This window comes from Sus scrofa, chromosome 18 (assembly GCF_000003025.6).
Source record: "Sus scrofa isolate TJ Tabasco breed Duroc chromosome 18, Sscrofa11.1, whole genome shotgun sequence".
In the NCBI taxonomy this organism is placed as follows: Eukaryota; Metazoa; Chordata; class Mammalia; order Artiodactyla; family Suidae; genus Sus; species Sus scrofa.
The window spans coordinates 53994665-54019597 of NC_010460.4; the positions used below are offsets into that span (position 1 = coordinate 53994665).

The 24933-nt window shown below is 38.3% G+C and overlaps 1 protein-coding gene across 1 annotated transcript in view; it reads right to left on the reverse strand.

Annotated features, from left to right (window-relative positions):
• Positions 1 to 24933, reverse strand: part of SUGCT (succinyl-CoA:glutarate-CoA transferase) — a 643685-nt gene that overhangs the window by 355077 nt on the left and 263675 nt on the right. The gene's annotated exons all lie outside the window — the stretch shown is intronic.

The window sequence follows — 24933 nt, forward strand, 5'->3', positions numbered from 1 at the left end:
ATAATAAAATGTCTATAATTGCAAATCCAAAGAAGGAATTTTAATAATTATATAGCAACTCCTATTTTTTGCTGGTCATCTCTCAGTTTGCAGTTATAAAAGTCTAAGCGTATACATATCAAATTATTACTATGCTGTACACTTAAAACTCATAGCGTGTTAAATATCGATTAGATCTCAATTTTTAAAAAAATTAAGCTTCTAAGATTTCTAAAATATATCAGCAGGTTACGTTATCGTCATTTGCTTCCTATCCTAGAAAATATCAGTGTTTGCACTGAAGCCGCTAGAGGACTGGTGATGACACCGGCACTGGGAATCCCGGCCAGGCTTCCTTTCGCTTAGAGACGCCGTCGGGAAGTGACAATGCGGAGACTTCAGGCACTAATGAAACAGACACACCCCCCAGGCTAACGATCAGGACTGTGGAAAAATGCGAAGAGGAACCAAAGTGAATGAATACAGGCTGTGGCGGCACTGCCAAAGTTAAAGACTGTGTCCTTTTGTCTCATTCTAACGGTTAAGACCAAGTCCAAAGCCTCAGCTGCCGTCAGTGAGGAAAGAAATGCCTGTTGGAGCTCCGGCTGTGTCCTTATCCGGACAAGGCCTCACTTCCCTAAAAGACCCAGGGTACCCCCTGAACAAAGTCTAGTGACTTAAAAGCCGTTGACAGCAGCTTGGAGCAAATGAAAGCTTTCCTTCACCCTGATCTCCTGCCAGAGGTTGCGTGATGCCCAATGACACTTGCCTCCATGACTTTCCAGCTTCCTTGGGCAGAGAACAGGGCAAGGGTGGGGCAAAAAATGAGACCATATCCCTCTTGGTTTCACGAGCTTTTCCTCACCTTGGGGTCCGAACAGAAAAGCATTTCAATAATAAACTATATATGGAGCTTCTTTGATAATAATACTCTAAATCTTTGAATCCTGTCAATCATTTTCCCACATAAAAACTCAGGGCTCCAATTTGGAGACTAGAGGTCTTTTCAGAGAGGTTTTACATGAAAACTCAAATGGAACATACTAACAGAATAGGACTTTTTGCTTGTTTGTTTGTTTATTTATTTATTTTTTAGGACTGCACCCATGGCATATGGAGGTTCCCAGGCTAGCAGTTGAATCCAAGCCTCAGCTGCTGGCCTATGGCACAGTCACAGCAATGCAGGACCCAAGCCTCATCTGTGACCTCTATCACAGCTCATGGTAATGCCAGATACTTAACCTGCTGAGCGAGGCCAGAGATCAGACCCACAACCTCATGGTTACTAGTTGGATTTATTTCCCCTGTGCCACAATGGGAACTCCTAGAATAGGACTTTATGTTACCAAAATATATCTTTCAGTCATTCAATGATTTATTCATATCATTAGAAACATGAATCAATTTCCAAAAAAAGTTTTTATGTTTACGCATAAGCAGAAATGTACGAATGTCTTGTTGCTGTACTATCCCTATGGGAGAGCTATGGACTTGCCAATTACAGAGTTCTGAAAATAAGTTTGGGTGTTTATACACTCGTAACCCCAAACCCATGATCTTTTAAAATCTGTGCACACTAGTTCTATCCCCTGACACAAATAAACCATAATGGTAGATTCCCTTTTAGTCCATGATGGTGGCTCCTAGGATAGCGGGGAGAAATCTCTCTTAACACACCACCTTCTTGATAGAAGACTAGACCCAGAAAATTGCGCCTAAATTCAAAATAACTCTGTGAAAAACCTTGAAAGCTAAATAAATATATTTCAGAGATTTAAGAAAAACAATGGAGACTTACAAAAATGCATTACTCTGTATGTCAGTAAGAACTGAATACAAAACTCTGGACATATAATATTGTCCATATAAAATAAACATTTTTGGAAGAGTTTATCTCAATATCATAGCAATGTTTCCCAAAGATTTTTAAGAGAAAATTTAGAACTATTACCTAGTAGAGTTAGTGGGATTTTTAGTTTGTTTCTTTGGGGGGTTTGGGGTTTTGTTTGTTTGTTTGTTTTTGCGGAAGTTCCCAGGCTAAGTAAGGGTCAAATCAGAGCAATTTATCTTTTCTCCTACTAGTGGTCCGTTGTTTCTAATTTCTTACTATTGCTTATACATTTCTTACTATTGCTTATACAGAGCTTCCGGTCTATACCACAGCCACAGCAACACGGGATCCCAGCTGCCTCTGTGACCTAGACCACAGCTCATGGTAACATGGGATCCTTAACCTATTGAGTGGGGCCAGGGATCAAACCTGCATCTTCGTGGATACTAATCAGGTTCATAACCTCTGAGCCACAATGGGAGCTCCAGAGTTAGTTTTAAATTATTAAATTATTGTTTACTTTACTGTTGTGAAATATTTCAAATATGCCAAAACGTCTAGGAACAGAAAAGAAGTGAAAAGAAAGTTACATAAATACTTATGTCCCTCACCCATTCACACTGTTAATAACATCTTAGCATATCTGCTTCATTGTCTTTAAGAGACACAACGTTACAGACATAGGAAAACCCCTTCTGTGCATTTCCCTGACCTTCCTTATTCCCTTATTTCTTCTCCTCAGAAGTAACCACCAAGCTAAGCATCCCGTGCATCTCTCGGTTCCTATTAGTGCATTTATATTACATAGGCATGTATCTGTTTACATGAGTCCATAAGCAATACAAAGTATCATGCTGTGTGTTTTTAACCATTACACTACAACTTACTATTCTTATTGAATGTTTTAATTTCAATATCTACCCATATCCACGCATACCGATTTGGCGTATTCATTTTATCTACTGGGAACATCCCTGGGTGAATATTCCACAATTTATCTTTTCTCCTACTAGTGGTCCGTTGTTTCCAATTTCTTACTATTGCTTATACATTGCTCTGATCGAGTCCCCAGGGTATATATACAGAGGTAGAACTGCTGAGTCTTAAAGCAGGCACATGATCAGCTATCACAGATTTCGTCAAATTGCTCTGCAAAGTGGCTGATGTCAATTTCTGCTTCTACCACGCTCCATATTCTTACCAACTTTTGCTACTGTCAGAAAAAAGCTTTGCCAATCAGATAGAGGTGGATGGTATCTCATGGTTATTTTAAGCTGCATTTCTCCCAACTGGAGAAATTAAGCATATTTTCATAAACTTAAGGCTTATTACATTTTTTTCCTTTAGTTTCTCCCCTCTTCATATCCTTTGCCCCTTTTTCAGATGAAGTGTTTTTGTTTTCTTATTGGCTTATAAGAATATAATCTAGATACAAATCCTCTATTAGTTATATACACTTCAAATTTCTTCTCCTAGAGTTTATCTTTTAGCTTATCAGTATTTATTTTTTCATATGGAAACTATTAACTTTAATGTAGGAAAACTATGAGTCTTGTTCTTTAAGGTTTTTTCTTTCTGTGTTGCTTTAAGAAATACTTTCTATTTTTGTGCATGGTGTGAGCAATTAGATCCTGCTGTATATACCGCAGGGACCAATATCTAGTCACTTGTGATGGAACATGATGGAGGATAATGTGAGAAAAAGAATGTGTGGGTCTGGGTCACTGCTACACAGCAGAAATTGACAGAGCATTGTAAATCAACTGTAATTTTAAAAAATTAAAAAGAATTAAAAAAAATAGGTTGTGGGGGAAAAAAAAAAGAAACAGTTTCTAGCCCATAACACTGTCATGAGGAATGAGATGAATTAATACTCTGAAGGTATTTAAAACAATGCAATTGGTATAAGTGCTACATAAATGTTAAATAAATAAAACTGCACTAACATTACTGGGAAGGGAAACTGTGGGCAGGAAAGGGAGGAAACTAGAAAAGAAGTTCTAGAAACAAAAATTTAGGACAGGGCTACATTCCATAAACGTATTGCCTATAGGAAATATTTCTGGACAAATCTGAGGAAACCCAAACCAAACCAATGGGCTTCTATAAGAACCAGGATGGATTCTGCAATGCAGTAACTATAAACAGGCCTGTGACACTTCTATAACCCACAGAGAAACAGCTGGAATTGGTTGGTCGGCGTAAACAGAATCACAGATTTAATATTTCCTGTAATTTCCTCAGACCTTATTTCCTCTTAGGAATTTATCTCTACATATTGCTGATAAATTGTGGTTGGAGTTATCCCTTTCTTCCCCACTAGCACTCACAGCTCTCTCCTTTGTCTGCATGTCAATTCGCAGGCCACACAAATAACGGTGAAGTCCATCTAGGGATGCCAATCGCTGCCTTACAGTTCAGAGGAATTATGGGCTTTTCATACGGCTTTTGCTCTTAAATACATCAGGACACTTACTGAGCTGATCAGCCACGACGTCTTAAGGCTCACAGCAATTATTACCACATCAATAATCCAGGTCCATGCTAATGACCACACAACAGTTACAAAACATACTCTGCTTGGTACAGATTTTAAATGAAGAGCAGGTCATGTATTTTATGGTTTGGACTGACAAGCATTGCATTGACGGTCCCTACAGCCTAAGCAGCATCACTGCAAACATGACATGGGGAAGTTGCCCACATGGCCAAGGTCCACCTCATACCAGGGCTGCTCACGTGAGAAATAAGCCTCTTGAATCACCGTCTCCTTGGGAAGAACTATTAGCAAAGCAATACATAATTACTGTAGAAAGTTATTTAATGTCATCAGGCACAAAAGGAGACAGAAAATCAACTATAACTTTACCACAGAGAAATAATTTTGATTGATGCATTTCCCTTTAGTGTTTTGTATGAATATGCATTTTTTAAAAATTTAAGAAATGCCAATGTGTTTCCCTTTTGTGCTAAAATACGCATAACATAAAATTAAGCATCTTAGCCATTTTAAGTGTTGAGTTCAGTGGTATTAAATACATTCACACTGCCGTGCAGCCACCCTGCCGTCTGTCCTCATACCTCTTTCCATCTTGTGAAAATGAAACTCTCTACCTACTAAAGGATACGTCCCCACGCTTCTCTCCCGTCCCTGGCAATCACCATTACACTTTCGGTTGCTGTGATTTTGACTAAGCACTTCATCAGTGGAATCACATAGTATTTGTCTTAATATAACACCTTCAAGCTTCATCCATATTTAGCATACTTCCTTCCTTTTTTAGGCTGAATAGAAATTACAAAACACTGCTGAAAGAAATTAGACATAAATAAATGGAAATATCCCATGTTCATGAATTGGAAGACTTAACATCATTAAAATGTCAATATACTCAAAGCAACCTACAGATTGAATGCAATTCATCTTAAAACCCTAACGATATTTTTTGTAGATACAGAAAAACCTATCCTAAAATTCAGATGCCATCTCAAAAGACCCCAAATAGCCAAAACAATTCTGAAAAAAAAAAAGAAAAGAAAGAATACAGGTCCTGATTCCAAAACTTACCACAAAGCTACAGTTATCAAAAGAGTATGGTATTGGCATAAGGACAGACATATAGACTAATGGAATAGAATAGGGAGTCAGAAATGACCAGGCATTTATGGTCAAATGATTTCTGATAAGAGTACCAGGGCCATTCAGTGGACAAAAGGACAGTTTTTTCAACACATGGTGCTGGGAAAACTGATGTATACCCCCCCACGCCCAAAGAATGAGATTGGACCCCTTACCTAACACCATGTACAAAAAGAACCCAAGATGCTAACACACACTTTTGGTTATCTGTATATCTTGTTTTTAAAAATGCCTGATTATATTTTTTCAACACTTATCTACTGCTTCCATTTTTCTTATTAATGTGTCAAAGGCCTTTTATATTAAGAATGTTCGCCTTGTTTTATATTTACCTCAAACTTTTATTTGTGTCTACAAATAAAGGACACAGGTGATGATAGAATTTTTAAAAATCCCATAATTAATCATTTGCTTTATTCTTCGTCACACACACAATAATCAGAGTAAATACCGTTTTTTTTTTTAGGGCCGCACCTGTGGCATACGAAAACTCCCAGGCTAGGGGTCAAATAGGACTGCAGCTGCAGCCTACACCACCACTCATGGCAACAGCCAGACCCTTAGCCCTCCGAGTGAGGGCAGCGATCAAACCTGCATCCTCACGGATACTAGTCGGGCCCATAACCCCTCAGCCACAACAGGAGCTCCCCAGAGTAACTATCTTAATCCTGACACAACCGCTTATGATTCTGTAAAACATTTTGTTTATGCCACCCAACTGCAGCCTCATGCTTAATGTGCCATATCTATGTCTCTGCACGGTTGGGATACACGGCCATCACATGTTATACTCTTGCCCTTGACTCTCACTTAGTTATAAACACATACGGCTCCCCCAGTCTAAGGGTCATCGCTCCAGTCACCTTCCTTATCTGAAGCTCATTCTTCAGAAGATTACTCAGTTCTTGTACGTTAGTAACAATCTGTACCCTTTATACTTGAAGGTAGGATTTGGTGGTTATAAAAATTCTTAGTTTCCTTTCATTGAGTATCTTAAAAATATTACTCCTTTTCTCTAGCATAAACTATTGAGCCTGAAATAATCTAATAATTTAATTTTCATTCCCTTATAGGTTACAGGTCCTTGTTGCCTAAATGCTTGAAGGATTTTTTTCTTTAAAGCCCAATAATTTTACTACGTCTTACCATGTTACAGCATTGATTTTGAAGGGAGCCAATTTTCTTTTTTTAATAATGATTTTTATGTTTTCCATTATAATTGGTTTACAGTGTTCTGTCAATTTATACTGTACAGCAAAGTGACCCAGTCACACATGTATATACATTCTTTTTTCTCAGATACATGATGGACTATTTCAATAGCTTTAAATCCTTTCCTTTTTTATTTTCAGTAACTTTAAATCCTTTACTTCTTTTAGTTCCGTTAAGTTTTCCCAAATTTTAGAGACTTCTTTTAGTTCTGTGATGTTTTCTCAAATTTTAAAGACAGGAAACATAGATAATATTATTATAGTTTTATATATTGAAAATACCTTTTATAACATTATCTACATTAGCTTATGTTTCCAGACATTACAAACACCCTATCATTTCTGGTATTTGTTCTGTTCCCTTGCTTTGGTTTTATTCCTCAGAAACTCCTACTATTTATGTGTTAGATTTCTGTCACTCTCTTCAACATCCTGAACTTTTAGGAGTTTTTTTCTCAAACTCTTGTTTGAAATGCATTTTCCCATTACCTAGTAATTTTTAAATTTTTCTTTGTTTTAACTATTTTCCTAAAGATTATCTGTTGTTGATTCACTCTTGTGTACCTTCTAATTTAATCTTGATTTTTTTCCTTTGTCTCTAATACTTTCCAGAGTTCTTTTGCTTAATTTCTTTTTTTAATTTTTTTTATTGAAGTATAGTTGACTTACAATGTTCCTTCAATTTCTGCTGTGCAGCAAAGTGACCCCACAACCCATATACACACATTCTTTGTTTTGTTTTGTTTTTTTCATTTTCCATCATGTTCTAACCCAAGAGACTGGACACGGTTCCCCGTGCTGTACAGCAGGACCCATCACCCACCCGTTCTGAAGGTAACGGTCTGCACCTACCAACCCCAAACTCCCTGTCTGCCCCCTCACTTAATTCTGTTTTTCTAATGCTTAGTCCAATTACTTTTTCATGTCCGATATCATTTTTAATGTTTTTTGTTTATTGTTATCTACTGTATAGGCATGTCTCAACAGCATGTTTTCACTGCCTGTTGAAATACTATTCTTCTTATTCCCTTTTTTTAATCTTAAATAACACTGTATAGGATTTAATCTCAGCACTTTATACACAGAAGTAGTTTTCCTGAACTTTTAGGAGGCTTGGCTCAAATAACTTCATAGAAATCTCAGGGTGTGTGTGTGTGGTGTCAAAAGATACATGGTAGCTTGCACTCCCAAATTTCCTGGCTCTATCTATTTTCCCTACCACTTTATTTGCATCTTCTCTGTCCTTGGGTCTCTTATTCACATCCTGCTCCCCTTTCCCTTCACTCCCCAGTGTCTTAATGGGGCGCCCTCTGCTGGAGGGTGGTGTTCCAGACTTCACAGCGGCTCTAGGGCCCCGTCTCCTCAGATCTTCCCAGAGATGCCCTGCACTCACCTCCGAGGTAGTTTAGTCACTATTTCCAGAACTGCCCTGTTTCCAAAGAATACCTGCAGGCTATTTTGGACACCTCTATTTTTTCCCTTACAAATGCTGATATTGTTCACATCTCATGGCTTTTGATAGTTTGTTTCCTCTCGCTTATACTTTGGAATTCAAGAGGATTCCCTGCCTTTTTGTTGTAAATGTTTCCCGCTCATCTTGTTTGCCAGTAGCTCTGTTTTTATGAGGAGGTTTGGGAATATCCCAAAACCATGCTGCCACTGCTACCGCCATCCTCCCAGAAGTTCCAGGGTATTATTTTTAAGAAAAGTGGAGTAGCTTCCTTATAGAAGATGCTAGTCAGGGGCCACTTTGAGCTCAGAAAACACTCATTTCTGATTCAATTTTTATTCTTTTTCCTGGCCAAGTGTAACCCCTTATCCCCTAGCCAACAGGCATATTTTCATTACTTGCTTCCCGTTCTGCGCTGGATTAATGTGTATCACCCGAGTGACTTATGAGGTCCACCTCTTCCAATCCCCGAAGTCATGTAAAATACACATTCAGACCATCGGCATCACATCAAACACAACCTAACTCCGAGTATGTGGTAATAGAAAGCAACACACCATGAAACGCAAGCCTGCAACTTCTCCCTCATTTTCCTTTTTCAAAACCCTGTTTTTAATATATGTCCACTGAATTTAATTTAAGCCCATTAAACAAAGGAAATTTTCAAATGAAGTATGAAGATCCACTGCTTCACAGATCTACCCATTTTCTCATGGTGTTCTCCATGAGTAGGCTTAGGAAAAAGAGCATTGCTTCGTTACCGTACGTAATACACTAACATGAAAATAGCATCAGGAAAAAAAGTTGTGGGCTATAAAATGCTATTTTTCTTTCAAAGTATCCCAGAAGTGGAATGAACTTTACTGGCAATTTCCTCCAATCCTTGACACCCACAAGAGTGGCTCTCCAACCTGCTTTGGCAGGTGTAGGGTACAGGAGGTGCTCAGCCAGGGAAGACAGTACATTTAGAAGCCACTCAGCTCACATTTGGAAATCTCTTAGCTTCCCAATCTTTCTGCTCTTGCTCATTCTCCCTAGTTCCACCCACACTAGTCTCCTTTCCCTCACAGAGATTCTAAGATCCCTTCCAGGTGAGAACCAATGCTGTAAATATTACAGCAAATGTCCACATTCATCCTAGAATCTGCCCTTGAAATCCCCCCCATCAATCCTCGTTCAGTCCTCAGGAGCCTCACCCAATGTTTTCCTCATAACAGTCCTTCAGTATTTTAAAACAGCAGCCGTGCGCTTCCAAAAAGTCCCCTCTCATACAGGCTGTAATATACGCCCGCATCCTTCACCTATTCTTCAGCATGGCATACATAGAGAATCCAAGCAATCCACAGCCCACACATCAACAGAGGAAATAATGCATTCAGAGGGAAAAGATGAAAATAAGTCAACCCAGGGAAACATGCTCAGTCCCTTATAATTTAAGAAATCCAAGTTAAAATAAGTGAGGTATCATTAGATACTATAAGAAGTGGCAAAAATTAATGGTTACACAATACTGAGGTGTGACAAATTAACTGAAATTTCCTTGAAAACAACTGAAGAAAAGAACCATAAATCTGTTCATTCACTTTGAATGATTCCATTTGTACGATAATAACCAAACTGAAGGTTTTAACAGCAGCAAAAACATTTTATAAGCCCTAAATTCTTAGAAAATAGCAAATATCTTCATATACTGCAGAATATTTATACAACAGATTAGTACATGAGCAATTTAAAGTAAATATATAGCCAATATACACTAAATGCTTTATACAATATACACAAAAATACTCTAGCAAATGCAAAAACAGAACTCACAATTATATGTGCATATAATTATATCTAATTATGTGTATAATTAACAAAACTCCAAAGTCAATTTGGCAAGATAAATAGAACTGAATGTTCATCATATTCTATTTCTTTTCAAAATTTTTCAAACCCTTCAAAAACCAAGCAGATTTGATTAGAGCAGTCTCATGGCTTCATAAAATATATGGGGATCTCCACTAACTGTAAGAACTAAAGGACAGGAAATGAGTCTGACTTATTCCCTCTTGCAGCCTCTTACTAGGTCAGAGCCTGACACGTGACAGTTGACATTTACATGGCATAATACTACGTGCCAGACACTGTTTTAAGCACTTTATAGAGATTACACATTTACTGCAACAATCCTTTACCATAAAACTTAGCACTGTTCCCATGTGATGGATGAGGAGCCTGAAGAACAGAGAGGTTGAAGTGACTTGCCAAGATCACACTGTTAGAGACAGAGCCAGCACCAGGATGTAAACAGTATGAGCTCCCAAATCCCTTCCGGCCCTCCTCCACGCTCTACCACCTCAGTGAATGAGAAGGGCAGTAACGAAAGGTGGCTGAATGTATGCATATCGCGATGAACGGGTGAATGGACTGATCGATCAATGGGAAAAGAAACTGCACGCTTCCCCACTCTGGCCCCTGCTAGGTGCTTTCATAAATTACCTCACCAGACGACAGTAATAAATTTACAAGGATGCATGATGACTGCCCATCTTCGCCGAATATGAAGAAACTGAATGTTATTCATTTGATGTTGAATATTGGAAAGGTAACAAGGGGACTCAAAAGGATGCTTGGCAGAGTACCATATAGTTGTTGAATGAAGGACTTTAAAGTACCTTTTTTAATACTTAGGAAAGAAAGTATTTGTGGCCAATATGGTTTTCTTAGAAGAAGATCACGCCAAGCCAGTGTCATACTCTTTTTTGATTGAGTTCTAAACAGGTATGTGAGGGAAATACAGTGGGCAAAATATTCCTGGATTTCAACAGAGCTACTAACAAGGTTATTCAAAATATCTCTGTGGATAAAATGGAGACGTGTAGTTTATATTATGAATTATGTGAATTGGAAGCCAGTAAAGATACACCCAGAATGTTCAGTTTCAATACTGGGGAGTAAAGGAGCTTTCTGGCTGTTGAATCTAAATGAGGGCTCAGATTGTGTCATATTAGCCTGATTTGTAAATAACAAGAAGCTGGTAAAGACAACAATCAAGTTGGTTTAAGCAGAGCCAATTTTGTTTTAAACAAAATTAATTAAAATTTATGTTAAGTCCAAAAATAATAAATGCACAAAGAGAAACAGGGATTAGTAACAGCCAAGATTTTTTAAAGGGCGTTTGTGTGGTTAATTAATGTAAGTCGACATGCCACGTGGCTGCCAAATAAGAGTGAACACTTAGACTTCATCAACAGAACTCTGTTATTCAAAACAAATTAACTACCACCCCACTCTACCGCTGCCCAACCAGCTCCCTACAATAAGCAATACACATCGAGTGTTTGCCATATGCCAGGCACCCTGCTGAGGGCTTTACTTGTCTTTACTCACTGAATTCTCTCAAAAGTTCTAGAGGTAAGGGTTATTATTACCCCAAAATTACAGATTTAAAAAACGTGAAACACAAAAGTCACACAATTTGCCTAATATCTCACAACTAAGAAGGCAAGGCAAGTACCGAAAGATGAGCTAATGCGAGCTTCAGCTTATGCTGATCACGACTGTGTTCAGCCTGCCTTGGCCCCTGGCACTAAGAGCTGCAGAGGCTTGACCCCTGGCACTAAGAGCTGCAGAGGCTGTAGACGCCCCACTCCGCGTGCCCTTGACCAGCACGAGTTCTACCAAAGTTACAGGCAGCTCCAGCCGGCTGACAGCTTCCCCTCTCAAAGGCTTGCTTGCACCTCTTCTCCAATACCATGGGAGATGTTGGGATGCATCCTTCTCTGCCTCACTTCTCCTACCTGCTTACTGCGTTTCTTGAGATCATTTCCCTACCAAGTTACTGTACCCGAGTCCCTGGATCAGGATCTGCTTTGGGGAAACCAAGCTAAGATACCACCCTACGCCCTTTCTGAATCATTCTTAAATCCTCCACTAACTTTCAGTAGAGTATTTACTTAATTTAATTACTTTAAGAATATAAATAATTTATATTTTTAAGCATACCAGAGATAGCTCTGGCATAAATTATACACTCTTCGATTGTTACGGGAAGAGCTAAACCATGGCATGGCTTGGAAGAAAGTAAAAGCTGCTGACATCATCTTCTTTTAGGCCACCAACCAAACCCAAGAGCAGCTGAGAAAGGAAGGGAAGGGAAACGGCAAAATAATGGGCGAGGAATATGATTCAGAAGTTGGAATTTAACCATTATAACTCAAGTAAAATTGAGGTCTTTGCCCACCTCATCACCCACCCATGGACTCCCAGCACCGAATTATAAAACTGGCTCCTTCTTAAGACTATTTCTGAGAGGGGTGAGTTCCTTAATTTGTTTTGTTCTGGGATATGCTCAAAGGAAATTAGTCATAGTTAGAAATGTAAGTCAAACGGGGCTGGCAAACTGGAAAATCATTTCTTGTCCTTGGTTAAATCGTGCTACCATTTGTTACCACATTTGTAGATCAGTCGTGGTCTTCTAATTCTAGGAGTACTGGCAAGTGGTAAAAAGCGCTATTGATAAGTCAGTACTGCGAACGTGCTGCTACCTTACAGAATGAAGAATGCCGACTTAGAAACACTTTGGAAATGGGAAAGACAAAGGCTACTGAGTAAGGTGTGCTAAACGTGATCTTTTTCGTTATTTCATTATAACAAAAAAAAGTATCTTAATGATCAAATGTCACATTCAATTGCTACTGTTGCATAAAAAAATAAGGTAGCCAACTATGATAAAATCACTGACACTTCTCAAATACACAGCCTTTGCATGTACATGTTGCTTTAAGATGCTTCATATGGTTAGAGTTAAAATAAGTATGTAAGTTTTATTGAGCAATACAGTAAACAACCACACAAAGCATGCGTAAACTGTTAGTAGATTCTGCTACTTATGGTAGAATTCATCGGTGGACTGTGTTTCATCAAAACATTCTCCTTCCCCCTGAAAAATGAAAATTTTTGCAGCACACAAACAAAAGACATGGTCCTTTTTCTTCTTACCAAGTTTACACTTTCCCTCCCCAGAAGTCAGAGCAAGGAAAAGATTTAGCTTTCTCAATGAATTTATACAGGAGGAAACCACAACTGAAAACAAGTGGACTGTACAGGACATTATTATAAATTTTATGTATTTATCCAAGGTAGCACAAAAGTTAGAAAAAAAATCAAAAATACCTTTGATTTTTTTTATTTTATAGTAATTTTTATTTTTTCCATTGTAGCTGGTTTCCAATACCTTTGATTTTGATATTCATAATCAAGAGAAATTAAGAACAGGAACCAATGATAGGAAATATTACCTAAAAGAGCATAAACTTCTTACATTTATTTGCACCTATAAGTTCTGTGCTGCTCTTGGCCCTTAATGACCTAAAGTTTATAATAAAATCACTGGTATGCTTACCAACTAAATCAGAGCACAGATTTTTTTTTTAATTTTAAGCTATTTTTTGGTATTATGTTGTTTAAGGCCTTAATGGATGTGTACTACAAAGTTATTTGCTAGTTTTATCAATTTATCGATTACTAAAATATTCATATTGGAAAATTTGAAAACTAGAGAGAAATGTAAGGAGGCGAAAACAAATCTTACTCATAATTCTATCCAGAGACAACCACAGTCAATATTTATTTATACAGTTGACCTTTGAACAATGCAGAGGTTAGGGGCACCAACTCTCTGCAACTGTTGAAGATCCAAGTATAAGTTATAGTTGGCTCTCCCTATATGCAGTTCTTCCCTGCCCTCAGTTCCATTATCTGTGGCCTCAACCAACCAAGGATCATGCAGTACTGTGGTACTTACAGTTGAGAAAACCCATGTCTAAGTGGAACTGCGCTGTTCAAATCTGTGTTGTTCAAGGATCAACTCTACCTGCTCTTTTGGTGCCATTCTTTTCTGTTGTCATTGTCAATGTAGTTTATAACTTTGCCTTTTCAAATTAATATTATATGAGAAACATTTCCATCCTATGAAAAATTAACAGTAAATTTAATTTTCGATGAATGCACGGTATTCCAAAGTATTTACTTATTTCCCTGAGGCTAAAGGAGTAGGTGCTTCGCAGCATTTCATTACGGTGAACAACTCTGCAAGTGGATTATTTTGCTCCTCTAAAGTGATTTACTAAGACATCAAGGATGAATATTTTGAAATAGAATGACCGAGTCATTAAGAATGGACACTCTAGGAGTTCCCGCTGTGACTCAGCAGTTAACAAATCCAACTAGGAGCCATGAGGATGCAGGTTCAATCCCTGACCTCGCTCACTGGGTTAAGGATCCAGCGTTGCTGTAAGCTGTGTGGTGTAGGTTGCAGTCAAGGCTTGGATCCCGCATGGCTGTGGCTGTGGGGTAGGCCGGTGGCTACAGCTCCGATTAGACGCCTAGCTTGGGAAACTCCATATGCCGTGGGAGTGGCCCTAGAAAAGAAAAAGGATGGACACTCTAAGCCTCTGTATTCATATTGTCCACTTGCTCTCTGACGGTGTATGAACCTATACCTCTTACCACACACTAGGCAATATTAATGATTATTTAGATTTAATATTTGAAGGGTTAAAAAGAGAAAAACACATTTATGTCATTTTATTTGCATATATGTAATTGCTTACAAGACCAAATATTTTTCATATATTAATTTCACATTAGTTTCAGCTTTTATGAATTAGTTCTTCAAGTTAACCTATTGAGGTCATGGTAGGTTTTTTCCTGATCATTTGCCTGTTCTCTTTGTAAAATAACTACCATTATCGGTAGTTATTGTTGGGAATATTTTCCCTATTTTGTCACTTTTTAAAAATTATGGTATTTTAGAACTAGAGATGTTCTTTTTTTTAATTATTTGGTTAATTATTATTTATTCTTTATTTTTTTTTATTTTTTGGATTTTCTAGGGTCACACCCATGGCATATGGAGATTCCCAGGCGAGGGGTCTAATTGGAGCTGTAGCCCCCGGCCTGCACCACAGCCACAGCAACGTGGGATCCGAGCCGCATCTGCAACCTACACCACAGCTCACGGCAATGCCGGATCCTTAACCCACTGAGCAAGGCCAGAGGTCAAATCCACAACCTCAAGGTTCCTAGTTGGATTTGTTAACCACTGCGCCACGACGGGAACTCTGTGATGTTCTAATACATAGTAAGAACTTTCATCTCCAGTAACATTTTAAAATTTTATTTAGTCAATATATTCTTGAAAATAAACTTTAGAATTTGTTAAATTCCAAAAATAACCCCATTGAAATGGTGTTTGGAATTTTGTTAAACTATTAGTAGTAAGAGAAATCAAGGCACAGGCCTCAGCCGCCGTGCCAATTCAACCCCCATCCTAGGAACGTCCCTATGCCACAGGTGCAGCCATTTAAAAAAAGAGAAAAATTCACATCCTTATTTAGCCTTCTTAGTCAATACATTTTTATAGTAGTTTTTTCAGGTAAATGCCATACATACCGTGTTAATATCTCCTCAAGGTACTTTGTATTTGATGCTGTTGCTGTCAACCACGCATGGAGTCCCGCCTTCATGGCATTTTTGGATTAAATAGGAAAATACTATTTTCTGTACATTGACTTTGTATTTGGTCACAGGCTTAACTCCATTAGTTGTAACCTTTTCTTAAAAATATTAGCCTTTTAGTGTGATATGTAGTATTATTTTTAATACTTTCCTTTTTCAGCGAATCATTTTAGTATGAAAACTCAATAGTATACATTCAGAGATCTACTTGATTCTCTCTCCCAATTTCCAGCCCATTATCTGGATTTAGTATTTTCCAACCCAGAGTAAAATCCTGGAAAAATTCCACAGCCTTTCCAATCTGTCTTACGTAATGAATGTATGGTCCCTCTGTTCTGCCATTAAAATAACCAGTCCAGTCCAAGGACTACATAATGCTACTCTAGCATAATACAATAGTAAAATTCAAAACTCCTATGCAAGTTCAAGTCCTAGGTTTTCTATAACTTTAATATTCATCTTAATTGTAGTGGTTTATTCTTTTAACATATTATATTTTTTTCTTATATTATTTTAGTATTTTTTTTCTAAATTATATTAGATTATATACTCAGATTTCCCAACCTGTGTTCCAAGGCACACAAGGATCCCTTGATATATTAATAGGAGCTGGGATTAGTGGAGGAAGAAAGTTCTCTGATCTCCTAAGTTTGGAAATCAGTGCTTGCTACATTTCTCCAAAGAGATTCATAATGCACATTAGCAAATTACTTGTCTCCAGTTTGAATCTGGGCTGGCCTCATGACTCACACTCTGACTAATGAAATGTGATGGAAGAGACAGTGTGGCCAGAGCCCAGAGGCCTTGTTGCTTCTGCCTTTGACTTTTGAACAAATGTTCAAAGATCACCACGTAGGCAAGTCTCTCTACCCTGAAGAATGAAAATGATGAGAGAGAGATCCAAGTCATCCCATGGAGCCAAGAGCCACCCAAACCACTCAAACAAGCAAGGCCATCCTGATCTCATACCACGGAGGGTGCGTGGGAATTTTCAGGGCCCAACCACTGGGAATCTGACTGCAATGAAGAAGAGGGTAGGAGCTTGCAAAAATCAGCCATCTGGGCAAACCAACCTTATGCTTGTAGTGCCCAAGTAGTCATAACCAGCTCTGCTCATCTGCAGAACCAAGTCAGGAGTGTCTCTAACCAGGAAATTCAGAGAGGTGCAGATTGTCCCAATTCAGATCCTCAACTGAGGTCTTCTGATAGCCCTAAATCATGGTTTTCCCATGCCCAGGCAAGGATCTTGAAACACAACCCCACCTACGTGGAGAGTGTCTTTGGCCCCATCTGACCAAAAGGGCTGGTGACAACTCCTGGAAGCAGTGCAGCCCAGCAGCACTTCAGCTGAGAAACAGAAAAAAAGCACAATGCATGGCTTCTCCCATCTGCAGAGCTGCAAAACTGGTGGGCTCACCTCACCAGGGAATTCAGTGCACACTCTGGCATTATTAGGGTCTTCATCAAGGATCTGTACAGACCCCATGCCTTGCCCTGCTGTCCTGCCTGTGTGGGGAAGCTAATTCACACCCCTATATACCACTGAATATTGTACCCAGTCCCAGCTATAATAGTAAGATCCACCAGCTATAATAGTAAGATCCACCAGAAAATCCAGACAACCATGAAGCCACTCCTACAGCCTCAGTTGGGTAGAGAAACAAGCCAGTAGTCCTATATAATTGTTCTTAGCCAGAGGCACAACCCACCATTCGTATCCTCAGAGCTCAAACAGCTGCCTTGCCCTCAAATAGACTGTAGTATTAGGGCCCACCTAGCCAAGAACGTTACCAGCAGGCACATACAGAAACCCAAACTGAGCTAACTGGTGAAGCACTCTCTCTGCCAGAGCAAATCTGTAAAGTCTAGAAGAGGACTCTGGTTACCCAAATGCACAAATACCAACATAAGAAATCAAGGCTCACAAAAATTAGGTAAATATGACATGACCAAAGAAAATTTTAAAAGTTCCATTAACAGACCCTTTTAAAATGGAGATCTATGAACTATCAGACAAAGAATTGAGTAATTCTCTTAAGGAAGTTCAGTAATCTACAAGAAAACACAGACAGACAACTAACCAAAATTAGGACAACAATGCATAAAAAAAAACAAGAAGTCTGACAAGGAAATAGCAATGATTTAAACACACACACACACACACACACACACGAAAAATAGACTTGAACATGCAGAAGAAAGACTCAGCAATCTGGAGGAGGATAAGACATTGATAATTACCCAGTCAGAGGAACAAAAAGAAAAAAGAATGAAAAATATGAAGAAGGCCTATGGGAATTATGAAACATAATAAAAAGAAACATTTGCATTACAGGACTTCCAGGAAGAGAAGAGAAGGAAAAAGAGATGGAAAGTATATTTAAGGCAAAATGGCTAAAAACTTCCCAAACCTGGGGAAAGAAATGTACATGTAGATCCACAAGGCCCAAAAGACCCTAAATAAGGTCAAGTAGTGCTACACTCAGACACATTATAAATAAATTCTCAAAAGTCAAAAACAAAGAAAGAATTTTAAAGCAAGACAGAAAGTATACACAAGGGAATTCCCATAAGAATAGAGGTGGATTGCACACAAGAAACTTTCCACATCAGGAGAGGATGGGATGAGATAGTCAAAAATATTAAAAGAACTGCCAACCAAGAATTCTATACCCAGCAAAGCTGTCCTTCAGAACTGAAGGAGGAATAAAGACTTTCCTAAACAAACAAAAGCTGAAGAAGTCCATTACCACCAGCCCTTCCTTACAAGAAATACAAATTGGAGTTTTTCTTTGAGTAGAAGTAAGAGAATACTAATTAACAAGACTAAAACACAAAAGGTAATATAAATATCACTTGTATTAGTAAATATACAGTCATAGGTAAATTCTGCAACATGGTAAGAGTGGTGCAAAATTCACTTACAATTCTAGTTTGAAAATTAAAACAAAAAGAACATAGTAAAAATAACCATAACTGTAATTTATATGGCCAACACTGGAACACCTAAATATAAAAGCACACATAACAGAGTGAAATGGATAAATAAAGAATAATACAACAATAGTTTGGGGACTTTGATACCATATTCTCAACAATGGATAGATCACTCAGAGAATCAATAAGGAAACTGGAGATTTGGAAGACACTATAGATCAACTGGACTTAGCAGACATATACAGAGCAGATCCAACAACAGTAAAATACACATTCTTTTCAAGTACTCATGGAACATTTTCTAGGATAGCCCATGTCAGGCCACAAAATATGTCAGCAAATTCAAGAAGACTGAAATCATACCAGGTATCTTCTCTGACCACAATGGTATGAGACAAGAAACCAATAACAAAAGGAGCACTGGAAAAGTCACCAACAATGGAAACTAAACAACAATCTCCTAAACAATTAATGTTGTTCAACTTCTTTAAAGAAGTTAAAGGGGAAATAAAAAGATTCTTGAGACAAATGAGACAGAAGCACAGCATACTAGAACATATGGGATGCAGCAAAAAGCAGGCCTAAGAGGGAAATTAATTGCAATAAACACCTACATTAAGAAGCAAGAAACATCCCAAATAAAAAGTTTAACTCTATGCCTTACAGAATTAGAAAAAGAATAAACTGATCCCAAAGTTAGTAGAAGAAAGGAAATCAGAGAAGTAAATGACATAGAGAACAGAAAACTACAGAAAAGATTAACCAAATTAAGAGTTGGTGCTTTGAAATGATAAACAAAACTGAAAAACCCTTAGCTAGACTAACCAAGGAAAAAAGAGAAAGGACCAAAAGAAAGAAATTATAAAGGAAAAAGAGATTACAACTGATACCACAAAAATTCAAAGGATCATAAGAGGTTACTATAAAAAAATATATATCAACAAATTGGACAACCTAAAAGAAATGGAAAATTCTTTAAAGCACAAAACTTACCAAGACTAACTTTCTAAATAGAAAATCTGAAAAGACCAATTACTAGTATGGAGATTAAATCAGTAATCAACAATATCCCAACAAAGAAAATCCCAGGACCAAAGGGCTTTCTGGGTGAGATTAACCAAACATTTAAAGAAGAATTAACACCAATCCTTCCCAAAATCCTCCCAAAAACTCCAGGAAGAGGGAACAGTTCCAAACTCATTTTATGAGGCCAGTATAACCTTCACATCAAAACCAAAACTTATCGGAGTTCCCTTGTGTGTTATTTTTTTCTTTGCCCTAGCTGCTTTCAAGATTTTCTCTTTGTCTTTAACTTTTGTCAGTTTGATTAATATGTGTCTCGGGGGTGTTCCTCCTTGGGTTTATTTTATATAGTACTCATTGCACTTCCTGGATTTGAGTGAGTGGTTCCATTCCCATGTTAGGGAAGTTTGCAGCTATTATCTCTTCGAATATATTTTCTGTCCCTTTCTCTCTCTCTTCTCCTTCTGGCACCCCTATAATACAGATGTTGGTGCATGTGACGTTGTCCCACAGTTCCTTGAGACTCTCTTCATTTGTTTTCAATCTTTTTTCTCTTTTCTGTTCCGCATCTGTGACTTTCACTATCTGTCCTCCACCTCACTTATTTGTTCTTCTGCCTCCTGTATTCTGCTCTTGGCTGCTTCTAATGAATTTTGTATTTCAGTTATTGTATTTTGCATCTCTTCTTAAGTTTTGTATTTCTTTGCTCAGTGTTTCCTGTAAATTATCCATCTTTGCCTCCAGTTTATTTCCAATGTCTTGCATCATCTTCAGCACCAAGTCTAAAGTGTTTTTCCTGGAGGCTGAGAATCTCCTGATCACTTAGCTGTTTTTCTGGGTTTTTTTCTTTCTCCCTCATCTGAGTTATAGTTCTCTGTCTTTCCATTTTTCTAGGTTTTTGGTGTGGTGACCTTTTTACAGATAATAGAGTTGTAGCCTCTCTTACTCTGGCAACTGTCCCCCTTGTGGCTGAGGTTGGTATGGGGGCTTGCTGTAGACTTCCTGATGGGAGGGACTGATGCCTGCCCACTGGTAGGTGGAGCTGGTGGATGGGGCTTTGTCTCTGGATGAGATTAGAGGCAGCTGTGTGCTTGGGGAGGGGGTCTTTAGGCAGCCGTTTACTGATGGGTGGGGCCATGATCCCACCTGGATTTTTGCTTGGCCTGGGGCTTCTCAGCACTGATGGGTGGGGCCAGATCTTCCCAAAATGGCCACCTCCAGAGAAAGGCACACTGATGAAGATTCCTAAGAGCTTTGCTTCCAATGTCCTTCCCCCCACGACAAGCCACATTCACCCCTGCTTTCCCAGGAGGTCCTCCAAGAACCGCAGCCAGTCCTAAATCAGATTCCCACGGGGAACTTGCTTTGCCCTGGGACCAAGTGCACATGAAAGTCTGTGTGCGCCTTCCAAGAGTGGGGTCTCTGCTTCCCCCAGACCTGTGCAGCTCCTGCACACAAGCCCCACTGGCCTTCAATGCCAGATGCTCCAGGGGCTCTTTCTCCCAGTGCCAGATCCCCAAACATGGGGGTTTGATGTGGGGCTCAGACGCTCACTCCTGTAGGTGAGTCTCTGTGATACAGTTACTTTCCAGTCTGTGGGGCTTCCCACCTGGGAGGTATGGGGTTGCTTATATTGCATAATCACCTCTCCTACCTCTTGATGTGGTCTCTTCTTTATCTTCTGGAGTAGGATAGCTTTTAGAAAGTTTCTGGTACATTTGGTTGAAGATTACTCAGCATTTGGTTGTAAATTTTGTTGTTTTAGAAGAGAAGTTGAGCTCCAGTCCTTCTAATCCACCATCTTAATCCTCTATATATGGTTTCTTATATATAGAAATTCCTAAAGGCTTAACCAAAAAAACTTAGATCTAATCAATGAATACAGTAACATTGAAGGACACAAAATTAACGAAAAGAAGCAGCATTTCTACACACAAACAATGAATTTCCTATGGAAGAAAGAAATAAATTAATTCAATTTACAACAGGATCAAAAACAATACTTAGGAATAAATTTAACTGAAGAGGAAAAGATCTTTATTCAGAAAACTCCAAGATACTGATGAAAGGAAACAAAGAAGACACAAATAAATGGAAAGGTATTCCATGTTCATGGATTGGAAGAATTAATATTGTTTAAGTGTTAATACTATCAAAAACCATATCTAGATTCAATTCAATCTCTATCAATATTCCAATGGCATCTTTTAGAGAAATAGAAAAACACTTCTAAAATGTATATGGAACCACAAAAAAGACTCTGAGTAGCCAAAGAAATCCTGAGAAAAATGAACAAAGCAGGAGTCATTACACTTCCTTGTTTCAAACTATAATACAAAGCTACAGTCATCAAAGCCATACAGTACCAGCATAAAAAGACCAATGGAACAGAATGAAGAGTCCAGAAATAAACTCAAGAAAATATAGTCAACTAATATTTGACAAAGCAGCCAAGAATACTCAGTGGAGAAAAAGAAGTTTTTTAGATAAATGAAAATGGGATAGTTAGATATTTACATAGAAAAGAATGAAATTGGGCCTGTATCTAACATCATTAAAAATAACCTGAAGTGGACTAAAGACTTAAATTTAAGACCTGAAACCTGGAAAGTCCGAGGTGAAAACATAGGAATAAAGCTCCTTGGCATGGGTCTTGGGAATGAATTTTCTGGTTATGATGCCTAAAGAATAAGCAACAAAATAAAAAATACACAAGTGGGACTACATCAAATTAAAATGCTTCTGCAAAGTAAAGGAAACCATCAACAATGTGCTCAGACAACCTGTGGAATGAGAATAAACATGTGTAGATTGTATATATGAAAAGGGGGTTATATCCAAAAGGCAGGGAATGCATTAAAGGCAAAAAAATAAATAAATAACCCAATTTTAAAATGGGCAAAGAACATGAATAGACATTTCTCCAAAGACATAAAAATGGTCAACAGGAACATGACAAGGTACTTCAACATCACTAATCACTGGGTAAATGTGGATTAATTATTTTTTGTTGTTGTTGTCTTTTTGCCATTTCTTGGGCTGCTTCCACGGCATGTGGAGGTTCCGAGGCTAGGGGTCGAATCGGACCTGCAGCCGCCGGCCTACGCCAGAGTCACAGCAATGTGGGATCTGAGCTGCGCCTGCAACCTACACCACAGCTCACGGCAACACCGGATCCCTAACCCACTGAGCAAGGGCAGGGATCGAACCCGCAAACTCATGGTTCTTAGTCGGATTTGTTAGCCACTGAGCCACGACGAGAACTCCCAGGTAAATGTGCATTAAAACCATGATGAGATATAACTTCATGCGTTAGAATGGCCCATCATCAAAAAGAAAGAGATAACGAAGGCTGGAATAGACATGGAGAAAAGGAACCCTGGTGGATTGCTGTTGGGACTGTAAGTTAGTACAGCAAATGGGGAACAGTATGGAGGATCCTCAAAATAATTAACAGAACTATCGTATAAGTCAGAAATTCCACTTCTGGGTATATATCCAAAGGAAAAGAAAACACTAACTTGAAGAGATATCTGCATTCACATGTTCACAACAGCATTATTTGCTATAGTCAAAGCATGGAAACAAACGAAGTGTCCATCAACGGATCAGGAAGAATGGTATATACAGACGATGGAATATTTTCCAGCCATAAAAAAGTGAGAAAATTTACCATGTGTGAAACACGGATGGACCTTGAGGCATTATGCTAAGTGAAATAAGTCATAAAGAGAAAGACAAGTACTGTATGATCTCACTTATACGCAATACTAAAAACAATCAAGCAAACAAAACTCACAAGAGATCGGACTTGTGGTTCCAGAGGCAGAGAGTGGAGAGTGAGGGAAGGGAAACTGGAAGAAGGCATCAAAAGGTACCAACTTCCAGTTAGAAAATAAGTTTAAGTAGCAGGGATGCAGTATTCCAAAGGATGACTATAGCTGACACTGCTGCATGCATAGAGGAGAGGTGTTGAGAGAGTGAATCCCACAAATTTTCAGCCGCCCAAAATGGATTTCACATTTTTATCTTTTGTCTTTTTAGGGCCATACCCACAGCATGTAGAGGTTCCCAGGCTAGGGGAAGAATCAGCGCTGTAGGGATCAGCCTTTGTCACAGTCACAGAAACGTGGGACCCGAGCCACATCTGCGACCTGTGCCACAGCTCACGGCAATGCTAGATCTTTAATGCATTGAGAGAGGCCAGGGATTGAACCTGCATCCTCATGGATACTAGTCAGATTCATTTCCACTGAGCCACGATGGGAACTCTGGATTCCATATTTTTAGATGGCTGAAAGAAATCAAAAGAATAATATCTCCTTACGCATGAAACATGTATGGAATTCAATGTCCACAGATAAAGTCCTTTTGGAATACAGTCATGCTCATGCATTTAAGTATTGTCTATAGTTGCTATCTCGCTACAATGGCACAGTAAGTAGCTGTGATAAAGACCACACAGTCCACAATGTCTAAAGTATTTACTAATTCTTTATAGAAAAAGTTTGCAGACACATTTTAAGGCAGTAAGTTTTAGGATGATTTACTATACCACAATAGTTAACTGTGATTTTTAAATTTTCATCCCATGTTAGATTTCTTTGCTTGCAGGCTACGTCTTATAGTTACATCTATACTTGCATATTTAAATTTGTTATTAACTTTCATAATGTTTCATCGTGGCTAGTTTTTATTTCTTAGCACTTACTAAGATTTTCTTTGTAGCCTAGTCTGTAATCAGTGTTTGTAAATGTTCCACAGACCCTAGAAAACAATAGGTGCTCTCGTTAGCAGGGTATGCAATACTACATTTATCTACTACTTCCACCTTATTAAATATACTAGATAAACCCTCTTTATTTACATATCTTAGAAAACATGTTAAATTACTATAAAACAATTGTTTCTCATAATTTCTATTTCTAATAATTCTAAATTTCTATATTTTAGGATATATTACTACATTTTAATGTACTTAAAAATGGCTTAGAACCACCAATTACTCTTATTTTCCAAATACAGTATTTATCAATGGCCACCAAAAAGGGCCAGTCCCAAAGCCACGAAGATCCAGGCCAGCATTCTGATTTTCCTTTTTTATTTCCCTTCATTAAATTGAACAGAGTACTGAGACTTAAATAAACTCAGACATTCCAATGTCTGGATTTTTCTTTTTCCAAAGTTAGCAAATGAGAAAAGAAAAACAATTCACAATAGAGGAAAGAAAAATCATAAGATAGAAAAAAATGCAAATTTACAAATTGAAAGATTAAAAGGTGTGTGTGTGTGTGTGTGTGTTGGGACGGCGGGTGTGCAAGGGATGCAGAATGTTCACTTAATTTCTTTTCCTAGC